Source organism: Alosa alosa, chromosome 3 (genome assembly GCF_017589495.1).
Source record: "Alosa alosa isolate M-15738 ecotype Scorff River chromosome 3, AALO_Geno_1.1, whole genome shotgun sequence".
In the NCBI taxonomy this organism is placed as follows: domain Eukaryota; kingdom Metazoa; phylum Chordata; class Actinopteri; order Clupeiformes; family Clupeidae; genus Alosa; species Alosa alosa.
The window spans coordinates 30,830,312-30,845,476 of record NC_063191.1 but is presented as its reverse complement, the minus strand read 5'-3'; the positions used below and the strand labels follow the sequence as shown (position 1 = coordinate 30,845,476).

At 39.8% G+C, this 15,165-nt stretch overlaps 1 protein-coding gene across 3 annotated transcripts in view; it reads left to right on the top strand.

Moving 5' to 3' along the window:
- Positions 1 to 15,165, top strand: part of LOC125292184 (LIM and calponin homology domains-containing protein 1-like) — a 106,538-nt gene that overhangs the window by 14,709 nt on the left and 76,664 nt on the right. Inside the window, exon 1 of one of the 3 annotated variants that reach the window (XM_048239379.1) lies at positions 13,665 to 13,694. The exons of the other annotated variants lie outside the window; for them this stretch is intronic. The gene's annotated coding sequence lies outside the window, so the exon portion shown is untranslated. Of the gene's footprint in view, positions 1 to 13,664; positions 13,695 to 15,165 lie in introns of those variants that run through there. 3 annotated transcript variants of the gene reach the window in all.

The window sequence follows — 15,165 nt, the reverse complement described above, 5'->3', positions numbered from 1 at the left end:
GCTCTCCATTGTGTTCAACCCAGCATGCATCACATCAAGTCAGATCTGCATGAAGACAAACACGCCTATTGTCTCCCCTGCTGATGTAGGCTATAGGTTGGACCTAGTTTATTGTGATTGTATAAGTGACGTTCTCTCTGCTGTGGCGTATGGACTGAGAATGTTTTGGACTGCGTAAAAGTCTACTACCGGGGAGATATTTATTTTTATATATATATATATATAAATAGATATTTTCATTCAACAAAATATATATGCAGTTCAATTGAAGACAATCATTTATATATATGCCTCTGAAATTCTCATTGTGTTGGTGTGAAGGGAAAATCCGAATCTAAACTTGAGTCTATCGACTGTTTTAAGTCAGGTTACATCAGGTTTGCATTTGTATAGCTCCCCTAGAATTAGGAGGAGGGGGGTCATGGGGGGACGACTGCCAAGTAAGGCCTGCATCGATTTCTGACAATTCACGGCAGTTTTCGGTGTTTCGGTTTTCGGTGTTTCGGCCTGCAAATTGTCGTATCCAGTCGTAAACCTGAACTTCCACATCAATCTACAGTGCCGCTTACTGACGAAAATTCCACTTTTCATGAAGTGTTGGATGAGGTCATTCACTGGACTAGAATTATTTGAAGAAACAGAAGTATATAATTGTGTGTCTTTGGCATATAATGATAAATAATATTGTACTGCTCAATGATAAGCCCAAGTGGGAGCATATACAGATTGAAAAGCAGAGGACCAAGAATTGATCCCTTAGGTAGCCCATATAAAAAGTCAACTACATCAGATGTAAAATTGCCAATAGAGACTTTAGAGACAATAGGGCTCTATTTTAACGATCAGAAACGTGGCGCAAAGCTTAAGAAATGACTGATCAATCCTAAGAAATGATTCTTATTCTTAAATCTGAACATCAAGTCATATAGAGGCAATCTTACTCTATGAGGAACACCTATCACATGCAAGCAGATTCCTTCAAATGCGCCGGTGACCATCAAAATACTGATGTTTGAAGTTGCGCTGCTTGCTGTTAAAGGGAATGACAGATTTCACTCTCATTGGTTTAAATGATGTTACACCCAACACACCCATGACTGATTAAGAAACATAAGGCCCACCTTCTTGCGCCAAGCACCGGACGTTTGATAAAGTTTCATAACTACACCACACCTAATGTGGACTGGACAACCCACAAAATTTGTTTAAACTTTTCGCTAGTGACCAAGCGTTTTAGACTGTCAAAATATAGCCCAGAGTCGTAATTTTGAAGGCATACTGCATGGTTTTTACGTAAATGAGACGGGCATGACAGTTGGGGGCAAATTCCTAAATATTTCTAGAATTTATGTTTAATTTCATGTTTTTTTGAATATATTGATATGCTCAATAACAACTTAAATTTGTATTTAAAGTTTTTAAAATATATATATATATATATATAAAAATATATTTAATATAATAAAAATTTATATTAATTTAAAAATATATCCCCCCAGGAATGATATGTGCAAAACTGCAAAGTTAACAGCCTTTACTTTGCATTGTTGTAGCATCAACAGGTATTGGGGCATTTAGCAGTTACATTACTGTTAATTAGTCATCACTTGATTACACATAGTATTACCTTGTTATGATATAAGAAGTGACCCATACAGTGTGCTGGTAACGCTTTAGAATAACATGTGCTTATTAGGTATTAACAGTGCATAATAAGCAGTTAACAATTCATTACTAACAGTTAGTTAACTGTTGTTATCATGGCACTTTGCTTATAATCCGGTGTCTGAAGTAAAATGCTCAAAACATCTCCTGAGAAAAATCACACGGTCAACCTAGTCTTGGTTATTTAATTGAGATTTAGTCTTATTTTCCTTACTTTGTCATTTAAGGCCAGGGCAATTTTTGTACGACCAAAGTTGTGCTCTCAGATGAACTTGACAAAGTTGATTTGCAGCAGCGGCGGCCTGAAACTTGTGAGAAGGCAGTAGAAGGTCTTCTCGAACTTTCACACTTCCACATCACGCGCAACTAAGGATCTCCCAGGAACATTCATCAAAAAAATATAGCCTAAAACAAATTGTCATTATGCGAAGCTGATGATCATAATTCATGGCATTGTATTCAGGCCAGCAGTTGTTTGCAGATGCACCCTATAGAAAAAAAGTGTAGGAAAATGTCCCTGCAACAGGTCTATGAAATTAATTAAAATAAATGGCACGCCAGTACAAACTAGTCTAAAATCACTTTAATATTTTAGCAATTCATTCGAGGGGATAAATTCATTGGATAAGGATTCCGTCGTTCTGGTTGCCTTTTTGTGGTAGCCTGTCTGCTGTTGTGCACTTGCATTCGGAAAGCACGCGCGAGCAGTGCGCGATGGTCGATTGACAATGAGATTAAGCAGCTGAACAAGAATACGGCCATGTTCCCATTGTTCTCATCTCAGCTGAGACAAAATAGACATGTCATTTCAAAAATCTTTCATTTTTTGTCAGAAAAATCATGTTTTCAAAAGCATCACTTTCATCAAATTTGATGTGACATATTAATAGTAGCCAACTGACTGCAAACAGGCACATCCGGACACTAACGAGCAGGCTGAGCCCCGGAAAGCCCCGGCCCAATTTAACCACTATATACATACCATCCATATAGTCATAGAACACACTTCAAAGTTAACATGACAAGTATTTGCTGAGCTTAAACCTGTAAGATTTTTTTATTTGAAAAAATGATGTAATAGCAGAAAAATATGTCAACTCTGTTAGAGACAAACTCGGTAAATTATATATATTTAGCAAATGTGATAAATTTTTAAATTATGCCTTCCCAAAGAGAAGTCATTTAGTTAATATTTTGTGGATAACTTGGGTCTAAAATAAATATAAAGCACTGTTATTGGGGCATTGTTATTATAACCAAGGCTTTGAACCGGTTCATGGAACGAAAACGAAAACCAGAAACTTTTGCCATTTTGCTAGGAACAGAAACGAAACCAGAAACTTTATGTTTTTATGTTCCGGAACAGAAACTATTTTTTTTTTTTAAATAGTGGTAAGCGGTTAATACCGGTTCTTTTTTTGTTCCTGGGAAGGTTTGTGTCTTCAATGAAATGGTGAGGGTCACCTCCTGTCATTTAATGAATGCATGGAGAGTGCAGAGAGACAGAGCTTGCCACTAGCAGGCAATCAAAAGGTCTATTAAGTCTCTAAATCTTAATAATTTCATTTCACCTGTTTTCTCTTTTTACTAGGCCTACAGTGGGCAGTGCTTCGACTTGGCCAGCTTCCCCTCATGGGTCCGGGATCCTTGTGGATCACGCATGCATTAACTTTAATTTGTATTTTTCCAGTGATGCTGCAATGACGCTGCAACAACCGGCAGAGGTCTCAAGTGAGCAGGGTGTCTCGTAAAAATAAATGGAGCTGGAAAACCCTACACAGACTTCACTACAGACTTTAGCAGACTGGTTTAGAAATAATTTAATAGCCAAAAAAATATGCCTGCCCTGCCCTAATAAAGAAATATTTGGTTAACGGCGAAGTGAATCCCGTTTGCAGCCGTGAGAAGAAACGCAGGACAAATTAAACATTCTGGTTTTCTCCGAAAGTGCAACGATGATAGACAGACATCATTTGGACAAAATATAGAGCATATTAACCTCCGTTGCTCAGCCAAATGCCTTCCTGTTACGCCCTGTTATCACGGAGTTACAGGCGATAAACTACTATTTTTGATGGTCACAAGTTTAAATAAACTATTTTTGATGGTCACAAGTTTACTTCATTAGCGATAATTTCTTTGATTATTAAAGAGTGTTTTTCATTTAAAGGCTTGACTTCGTGCTTATTCAGAAGAGCATTTAGTGCTCTCCCCAATCCCAGACGTTCACATTGCATGTTTGTTTGTAATGGATGCAACCGCGAGATACACTTGTCATAGGCGCTGATACCGTGGGTGCTCCGTCTCTCGGGCACCCATTGAAAACATCGAGCACCCACGTGTGCCAGCTTACAGTCCCGGCTAAATTTACATTCATTTAAAATCAAACATCGCAGTTTATGTTTTAATTCAGCATCTCTCATAATGTGATTGGATATGTTGCTGTCAATTACCTACTTCATATACTAACCACCAATGAGAGCGTCTCAGTGATGAAAATTCCTGACACTTCCCACCTGAAGAATTAATGCAAGGCTTTGTCGGTCTTCAGCCCCGAATGTTTAAAATGTATATAGCCCTGAATATCATTTTAAAAGTAGTCTGACAAAAGCTTATTGTTTTGTGACACAGCTAAACACTGGTACCTCATAGAACGTCTATAACATAGCCTAGGTGGTTAAAACTCACAAAAAGTAAAGCAGATAGAAAGAACTAGAACGTCAAGCCAAATCTAGCCTACAACAGAAAGAACAGCTTTATGCGCAGAGGGGGGGAGCTGAGGGGAGAGAGCGCACAGGTGGTGCTTTATGATTGTTGCCTTCTGATGGTATCTTGCTAATTCACTGAACTGCATTAGGTGACACAAATGGTATTGCCTTTATCTTATAACTCCTTGTCTGAGCGACTACCAGGCCTATGGTTTTTAAAGCTCAGATGTTCCCTGACAAAGACATTCGAAAATTAAGAATGTTTATTGACTTAAACAAAATGTACTATTAAAAAAATACACTAATTTTTGCAAACTCCCTTCATTCAACCCTTGAAGACATCGCGGTCTGGTGCGCTATGTAGATCGTTTCTCGTACCATTTAATTTCTCAGAATTTAGGTCTACTAGGCCTACAATAACGTCATCACCAAATACATCTTTTATTTTTAGTTGATCAACCACAAAGAGTAGCATAGGCCTACTGTGCACAGTGCACTGACGACTGTAGCAGCCCAAGGTAACCAGTTGTTGTAGATGAGAGGCAACCCCTTGTTTCAGATAGCCTGGACAACATGTTACCTGGGTGTTGCCTACGTTATTAATTAATGGTAGCCTACAATAGTTAATTGATTCGCGTAACATATTAGTTGGCTCAAAGAGTAGGGAATCAGGATGGAGAGAGTCATGCGTGTGTTGCTTTTGTGGGATCGAATCCAGTTTAATGCTAGTTTTCAAAACATATATTTTTTACATGTCTTTTGTCCGAGTGGCTGTAATGTAGCCGAGCGCTCATGGCGTATGAAAAGCGATTTCAAACCGCCTAAAACAACTTGTTTGTGAATGTCTGACAACTGCTGCAGCGCATGCACGCACAAGGAAACCAGTAGGTGGAGAAACCAGAAGGCACACAACACCGGAACGATTTTAAGGCTATTTCGCATAGGCTACTCAATGGTGCTATTTCACACGCATTATAGCGACCCCCACTCACCGGGGTTAGGTGGAAGGTGTTAATAGACGATTGGCGTAGCCTACAGTGGACTAGGGCTGTCAAAATTGCTCAAAAATGACGTTTGAATATCCCCTCTAAAATAAACACATGTATTCGAATATATTGGAATATCTAGGCTATATTATTTGCGCATTATGTCAGTGACACGCATCATGTCATCTGTTTTTAACTTTTTGTATGGTTATTGCTTGACAGGGGGATCCCAAGCAGCTTTCAGCCATAAGGCATTTCCTAATTCACCCGACACTGATATTCAAAATGTTGAAACTATTTCGGCATAGCCTATAAGCAGTTTAATTAAATGTAATGTTAGTTGTAAACAAACGGGCTTGGCCTCACAGATGCGCTTGTACCTTAAATGGCAATACAAATCTTCACGAAAGGCACGATAGGCATATTAACTGACCGCCCGATTCACATTGGCTGGGGGGCAGGGGGCCATCAGACATTTGTTCCCAAGGGTCTATGAATTGTTAATCCGGCCCTGCCCCCAACGAACGCAACTTTCCACCTCTGAGACAGCTTAAAAGAAGTCTAGAGGACTCCTAACTCACTAAGACCTACTTACTGTAGGCTGCGCAAACCACAGGCCTTTTTTTGGGCAAGCCTGCATTCAAGGCAGGCCTTCTGTTGAAGAATTTTATATAAATCCTGCGCTAACAGTAATCCTCCTACCCCCGCTACCACAGCTGTGGATAGTGTGGCATGCTCACGCTTTATGTCTCCTTCTTGCAAACTAGGCCTATAGCCCAACCATTTACGTCTTCAAAAAATAACAACTTGCCAGATATGCCTTCATATCTTTGGGCTTCATTCAGCATTTTGTTCTTCCACTGGAAATGACTCTTCTACATTTGCTGCCTGCTGCATCCTTTCTGTTTGTATTGTTTAGAAAATGTTTGACGTCTTGAGTTAATGCATTAAACATTGTTTGCTGGTAACCAGCCACAAATAGCCTACAGATTCTTGCGTGCGTACATTCTCTATTCTCTCCAAAATGTGCCCGTTCTATAGGCTGGCCAAGTGCGTAATTCTGCGGCATAAAGCAGATGTATTTGTTTATTGTACAGAAAAATAAAAATAACCTGTCAAGCAGTCAATTGACTACATTGCAGTCAATAAGTAGGGCAAATTACGAAACCAAAGCGTGGGTCATAGTTGTCTAAGCCTCTGCTGTGAGGCCAAACCCATGAACAAAGACGCATTGATATCTGCAATAGAGTTTTTTTTGGCGAAACAAGCTCACAGCCGAACGAGTCATAGCACTGAAGGGAGAGGCAACTGGCATGTGATCTCCCCACGGGCCAATGGATGTACAAGTTTTCTCCTGTGCCTACGATATTTAATCCAGTGTTTTGTCAAGTTGCAAAATGCTATTCGTTTTAACAAATTTTTATGATAGTACTTTTTTTTGTATAGGGTACTATCTTAATTGCTTTATACTCAATACTTGACCAATGGCTATTGCATCTGTCTATTGAAAGTGAGAATGTGGCATGTGATCTACTGTGTAGGCTTCATAAAATAAAATAAACAGATTGCTAATGGCCTACAAGCTGATCTGGGGTGCGTTTCCCGTACAACTACGGAGGTTAGCTTTTTACTAACAGGATGCATCGTTCAACTAACCAACATGTAAGTTACGACTGTTTCCCAAAACTGTCGTATTTTACATAGTACTTTAAGTTTGGACCATGATAGTTTCCAAACTTCAGTAGTCTGGACTAAGGTGGTTAATGGCGTTTAGTAGCACGTGAGCGGGCACCTGCACATACTTCTGTGGCGCATTTGCGTTAAAGGCCGGAAGATGACAGCCGCCGTTGCACAGCAGTTACCAGTCCCCTGTCCAAGAGTTCGAATCTGGGTTAAGATTTTGACAACAATATTGACATCGTTGTTTACCTAAGTTTATCTTTTGTGCAGATCATATTATCAAAATCAGAATCAGCCTTCTTGGCTTGGTTTGAGTAAACTAACAAGGACCCCCCTCCATGAAAATCAAAGGCTACATATTCTCAGCTGACTCGTCAAAAAGTGCGCACCACCTTATTATTATCTGCAGGTGTGTGACTTTTACTTACGTGCACATGGCTGCAAATTGACTTTTAATTTATGTATTTTCTGCCTTGGGCATTTTAAAATATGGATGTATGGTGGTTAGAAGTGTAAATATCAATTAGAAACCTAAATATATTTATAATTATTAATTTGCAAACAAATAACTGGCGTCAGTGACGTCTTTGACATGAAGATCCCTGGAACTATGCTTCTACTAGCATTCTACCACAGGTCGAGAGGTGTAGTTGTAACTACACAACTTTACGATAGTGGTTGCGAACGTTCGTTGCTACTATGGTTTTGGGAAACACTAACGTAGTGTAACGATGCATTGGACTATGTAAGTTCCAAATATGAATGTAATTCTGCGGCATAAAGCAGATGTATTTGTTTATTGTACAGAAAAATAAAAATGACATGTCAAGCAGTCAATTGACTACATTGCAGTCAAGAAGTAGGGCAAATTTATTTACGAAACCAAAACGTGGGTCATAGTTGTCTAAGCCTCTATAGCTTAACCTGTTAAAAACATTGCAGAAGCCTACCCAAGGCTACAAATTAATTCTGAACAGTTATTTCTCTACTGGCTCAATTATCACACCACTGTTTTGATTTGCATAGTTGCGTTACCCCAACACTGACAATAATGTAGACAGCAAATTTCAATTTCGATTTTCGTTACCACCGTGTAGTCAAGCCTTAAGCCATACCCAAGTAGCCTAAATCGAGGTAAATCGAGCTTTTTCAGAAAGGCAGGCAGGCAGCGATGTACAGTGGCAGAGCGGCCGCACAGTGGCTGAAAGTGGTACTAAAGCTTCACGCAGCTTCACTGTAATCTTGCGACTGAAGTGGCCATTTGAAAGCGATGCCCACTGTATATAAACCTTTTATGAATGTGGAAGACAGAACGATGACAACTTGTCAAAATAAAAGTCCAACAATCATAGAAAAGCAGCATTGCCGTTTTTCTCTCCAGCCTTTGTAAATATTTCATGAATATCTTATGAAGTCTACATCGAATGTCACTTTACTATACAAGTTGTGACGTATTCACAATAACTGAATTTAACACTGGGAAGTAAACTAGCCTACATTCAGCTGCCCGTATTTTTGTAACCTGGAACGGTTGGACATTCCCAGTAGCAAAAGATGAGAAATCATCTGCAAAGGTATCATAAAACAAATACATTTTTATGAAACAAAAATTATTTGCTTGACCATGTTTAGTCTTTTTGGCACTGGAGTAGCCCATTGACTCAGATGTGACATGATCAGGTAAGAAGTTTGGAACAAAAACGGCAATGCTGCTTTGCAATTGTTGGACTTTTATTTTGACACATTTTTGTCATTCTGTCTTCCACATTCATGGAAGGTTTGGTATGAATGTTGAGTCATTTTATGTGTTGAGTCACTTTATGTGCAGTTAATTACAGCTGCTATGAATGTGTTATGAACTCAACCGTCAAGTAAAGTGTTACCGCATTTTTTGTTTGTCCATGAAATTATTCAGGCTAACGGCTATAGGAAGACAATGGTGCAGCTTGTATCAAGCAGAGGCCTAGTGTTTTATTATGTTTGCCGTAGGATAGAGTCTAAAAGACAATATTGTGACTATTAATAGCCAGCATGAAGGCATACATATATTTTTGTCCAACAGCTGACGTTGGAACGTCATTAACCGGTACAGGAACCAATTGGCAAAAAATTCTGGTTTAAACTCTGATTATAACTCAATCTTTATCATGGAGATGCGAAATGTACCCCGAATTATAGAATATATATATATGAATTTATAAAGATTATCATAATCTTTACGGAGTGTCTATTTACACCCCTTGTACGAATAGCCTTGGCCACACAGCGGAGCTATTCACACCCTGTGACATAACAACAAAATGACGTTGCTCACGTGCACAAAAAACATGGCGGACATTCAGATGTACAGATTAAGTTTTAGATTGAAAAGTTGTGTTTCATTTTCATAATCTTGGTTCAGCGAACACATACAACCGTCAGTTTGTTAGTTAACAGAAATTTTGTGAATATGATGTTCAGGCCTATAAACTATAACTTTACCTGCAAACACCATTTCCCTGTGGAAGAAGATAGTGCAGTGGTCACAGACAAGGGTTAGCATGTGGGAGACCTGGGTTTGATTCCCGTGTGATGTGTTTTGCCAGAGTGAGTGTGCATGTGTACCAACGTCTCTGGAGAGAAGGCGTGCAATTTGAACAAGAAATCGGTTCTCAAACGGGAAGTTTTGATTGCAACAATTAGCTAGTTCATGCACCAGGGTGTAAATAGCATGCAGTACTATAAACACCAGGGTACGAATAGCATCCACTTCTAACTGTACATTGATGCAAACAGCATACCTTATTCAGAGTGTCTATAGAGCATCACAGTCCCGCCCCTCCTCCGAGAGAGCTTAGTTTCCGGAAGTAAATTTCCCATTCATTTCTCCCATTGACATTTTGGAAAAATCCGTATCTAAAGAGTTTTAGAGCATGTCTTAGGCTAATCAGCTACGGCGTAACTTATAAGCATACAACATATCATTTCGAGTGAAAAAACGAAGAGAAAGTCCAAAAAAAACTCCAAAGTCCAGGTACAAGACTGTGTACATATTTTCATTTCCGAGCGAAGGAACTACTCATCCCATAAACCACTGCGCCTCACTGAAAAATATATAAGCAGCACGAACCAGCGCAAAATCATTTCCAACCGGCGACAACACGCGAACCCTTTCCTCCAAACAATGATTTTTGTATAGTTAATAGCAGTTATTTCAGGAGTAATCGTGTAAATAATAGTGTTTTGGTATTGAATGTTATATTTACCATCGTGTATTTTATATGTGTGTGTGAAAGCGGTTAACGTTAACGTTAACGTTAGCAACATTGTGCAGTACTTCGTATCTGACTGCCATCCTGATGCATGGACCGGTGCATGGTCTGCTCTTGGACCACCATATTCAGTTTATTAACTTGCTGTGAATTATTACACAAAATGTTCATTAAATGTACGAAGAAGTATTTCTAGGTTAATGATTGATGATATGGCTTGTACAGTATGAAGGCTACAGTAGCCTAGCTAATGTTAACTAGCATTACCAACCTCCCTGCAAAACTCACCACACAAATTCATAGGTTTGATAGGTCTTGTCCCTCATGCTGGCCCATACAAAACCCACAAGCTGACCCTCGACACACAACAGTCAATAATGTGACCCGATTTAAAGTGGTTTTCACCCCTTTGGACACTCTTGATTTCGTCCTTGAAACTGAAATATTCACGGGGGCATGGACGGTTTGCTAACCATTTTACTGCAGTGTCTACCCGGTGGTAACATCCAGCTTTGCTATCAGCTAGCTAGCTAGTTGAAAGGTTTAAGTTCTTAATGGGGATATACAGGGCTTTTTATGCCTCGACTAAGTTGATGTTTCATATAAACAACAATTCATGTTCATAGAAACAACAAGGTCACTAAAACATAATATATTTCATACCTGTGTTGCAGCATGTAGGCTAATATGTTAGCAGCATTATAATGACATTCTAATGTCTGAAATGGCTACCTGAAAAGTTAAGTGTTCAAACTAGCATTTCCAGTGTTCTATTTGATGGTGTATTGGCCCTGACTAAGTTTGTGTGATATATAAACCACAATGCTTGTTGATACAAGTACCAATGTTCGTCTAGAAAGTTTTTATTCACATTAAGATTTTCGCCATAGGCAGTAAAAACTCTGCCATCTTTGTCAATAATTTTCGCTGATAAAGTTTCAAACTATGACCTTAACGGCCTTTCCACCAATCAGAGGCATCACTGTGGGATTGTGGGATTGTTCAGGATTGTGGGTAATGAAGTACTTATCCAAGACATCGCGAATAAAAGACATTTATCTCAAAATGAGGTTAGTGCCCCGTGAACTTTTGCCGTCTATATGAGCATACACAATCGCTTAGTACAGCCGTAGCTGGTTTTGAGTCTACCATGTGCAGTTAAGTTTTTATGGCTTATACCCGAATTGTCAATGGAGAAATTGCATTGAATTCTTACTTCCGGAAACTCCTGTGCACGGGACTGTGATGCTCTATTACACAGCTGAGCTATTCACCATGGAGGTATTATATATAACTGGAGAGAGTGACTAAGTCCCGCCCCCATTCATTTCAATGGCCCATGCTAGGCTAGCTACTTCAGCCAAAAAAGTTTGAAATTGTACGTAAGGTACAACGGTATGTCGTTGATGAAGATTGGACATTCCCTCATAGGAAAAGAAGTTATTCGGGAACGCGCTTCACCTCGTTAGCAGCGCAAATGTATTTAATTGTTTGGGGTAACATTTTGGGAATGGTGGTAGAAGTTTGCCCTGTCTCTGAATTCCTGGGTTATTTAATGTGATGTTCATATTGTGATAATAAACATACGAATCAATATTGAGTCACGTTAGGCTACACAAATAATGATCTTATATTACGCAATAGGCTATCCAACGAAAATGACTATTAATTAAGTAGACATGCGATGAAAGAAACTTGTGGATAGCTGGGATTTTTGCTGCACCCAGTGTGAATTTGCAGCTTGTTAAGCCTAGGCTACATTTGCAGGCAGACAAAATGAAGCCAACGCAAGTTAAACTTCCGATAGAAGCGCACATCCCTCGGGTATTGTGGTTCGAGCAGGCATAGAGTCTGCAACTGTTAATGGACATTTGGCTTTTGCCTCGACTGGCAGCCTGAACATTTAAATCAAATGCATAGCCTAATCATGTCAATGTTGCAAGAAAGCAAACGAAATAAGTCATTGACATTTGTTTAGTTTTAAATCACTTGGGGAGACATAGGTTATATGATCCAGACGTTGCGTTCTACAGAACTACAGGTTGTGCGTTTTAAAATAGTCTTCATACACAACGCAATGAGTAGGCTAATAATTGGATATAGGTCACTGCTATGCATCTGCCAAAGTGTATGGTCATAGTCAGTTACTTTAAGGTAATTACTTGGCACCCCGCATATACGGCAAATAATAGCCTAATATGACAACATTAACATTTTTCTTTTATTTACCACAAAGTCCGGTAATACAGCCTAAACCATGTAGGCATTAAGTCAAGCATCAGTAGCTTAATCCAAGTAGTTAGTTGTTTTATTTGTCGTCTTCCAGAAATGCAAACCAACATGGACGCTCGTGCCCAACACTAAACTCGTGCATGAGCTGTCATCTACCAATCAGCATGTAAAAACTGGTGCCGGAAGTTGCTACCATGTAACGCCATGTTTTCAAAAATGTCGGCGGCCAAATGCCATGCTAAGTGGCTGAAGCTAACCCTTCAAATCTTGACCCCCTGCTATTCACACTTCTTATTGCACCAGGGTACGAATAGCATACACTGCTAATTGTACCAGGGGTGCAAATAGCCTTACCCTAATCTTTATCAGTGTTTCTAAGTAAAGAAAAAGAAAAAAAAATCTGAGAGCCTAATGAATTACATATCCTTTTACAGAACAACTCCTACAGTAGAGATCAATCATCTACATTACATTACATTTGGCTGACGCATTTTTTAACCAAAGCGACTAACAGCATGGTAACAGTTAAGTTTTCAAGCAATTCTCTCAACAAGTTTAAGACAATTTAAAAACGGTAGAGTAGGCCTACAGTAAGAATAAGTGCATCAGTGAGTGCTGTTTTTAAACAGTTGAGTGTCAGTTCAAGACGGCTGGTAAGTGCTAGGATCAGCAAGACTTGTTGTAAGTGGTGCTATGAGAGGAGATGTTCTCTAAAGAGCTGGGTCTTCAGGAGTTTTTTGAAAATGGAGAGGGATCTCCCTGCCTTTGTAGGAACTGGCAGTGTGTTCCACCAACGAGGAAAACAGATGAGAAAAGTTTGGATTTGCCTGAGCGTACCGGTGGTAGAGCTAGACGTCCTTCGTCTGAGGAGCACAGCGGTCTAGAGGTAGCGTATGAGGGCATTCAAGTAGGTAAGAGCAGAACCGGAGACTACTTTGTAGGCAAGCGTTAGAGCCTTCAATTTGATGCGGGCCGCCATAGGTAGCCAGTGTAGCTGGATGAGCAGCGGGGTAACATGTGCCCTTTGGTGTTGGTTATAGACCAGGCACGCCGCCGCGTTCTGTATCATCTGAAGGGGTTTCACTGCGCAGGCTGGGAGACCTGTCAGGAGGGCGTTGCAGTCGTGAGATGACTATTGCCTGAACCAGAAGTTGGGTAGCATCTTGAGTCAAGTAAGTCCTGATTTTCCGTATGTTGTAGAGCAGGGGCGTGCAGAGACCTTTGAAGGGGCAGGGGCTCAAATTTTGAAAAAAAGGGCACATGGAACAAAATGTTCTTGTCTACACAGAGATCATAGGCTATAAGGCTACATCTTATTGATTAAATTCAAAGCTAATTTTAATAGCCTAGAAATCTAGACGCACCCTAGCGGCATGCAAATATGTTATTGCCTAGTCTGGCTTGTCAGGCTATAATTTTAATGTTTATCACAGTGAACTACCACCATTAGCAAGCTGGTGTCTTGCAGATTCACGTGCTGTGCGTGTGGCCACTGAGTGAAATGACGCGTAATGTAGCCTACTGTAAACAACGACGTGTGGAGTTGTTAGTTAAACAACTACAGTAGCCTATGTCGTCGGCTTATGACGATTTAGAAAAGGTTTGTCTACTCTGTTTTATGAACTAGGTCTACTAACCTAAGCTACTATAACATAGTAACCTAAACAGAATATGTTATGAACGTTCAGCCTTAGATTTTCGAAGCTGCCAGGTTATTGAAATGGATGGACCATGACATGGTTAAAACGGGTTTGATAGCCTACTTCATTAAACATGAAACAACTTTTATTCTCTATCTCTAAGCTGAATACTATTGCATGTTCAGATAGGCTAATTGCAGTGACCTTACCGTGCTCCCAAACGTCTCCTGCAGCACTGGAACGTTCATAACATATTCTGTTTAGGTTACTTAAGCAATATAGCACGAGTGAGAGTGGGCAACAACAGCCGTGGGAATATCCATGACCAACCCCACTCTCACTCGTGCTATATTGCTTAGGACACTGGGCCATGTTATGTAAGGGACATGGTACTGCAAAAAAGCGGAAACATAGCCTACATTGTAGAACCACTCAACTTTATTAATTTATGGTGAATAAATGTTACACTACTGTGCACAGCCCCATATGTTTTTCTGACACGATGCTAGCACGTTAGCAGCGGTTAGCTAACTATGCTAACGTTAGTTATCTACAAGTCTCCTCCAAGTGACAATCATATTATAGGCCCTACATCATGCTGGCAATGCTGAGAACAATTAGCATCCTCGTTTATCTTACTTACATTGAGTTGACTGTGTAGCTTAATCCACAGATGTGGTGAAGCACTGTTTCGTTATGGTTTGCTAAGGAGTAACCCATTGCTTAAAATAGTGGAGAGCTGGGATGAGAACATTGTGTCAAATCTTCGCATTGTAGAGTGATTTATTATTAGCTGTGCAAAGTCTGAGTTGAAATGTCCAGGGATATTCCAACTCATGGAACGTCTCTCGGCCAATCAGAAACAAATAAATAGTTCCATAGAACCCAATTGTTGTATAATATGTTATAGTAGCTTAGGCAAAGATTGTTAAGGCGGAGCAAGATATTTCATCAGGAGCCACTTCCGGGAACCCGGATCGCACGAGGGGTCAAAATCCCCCTT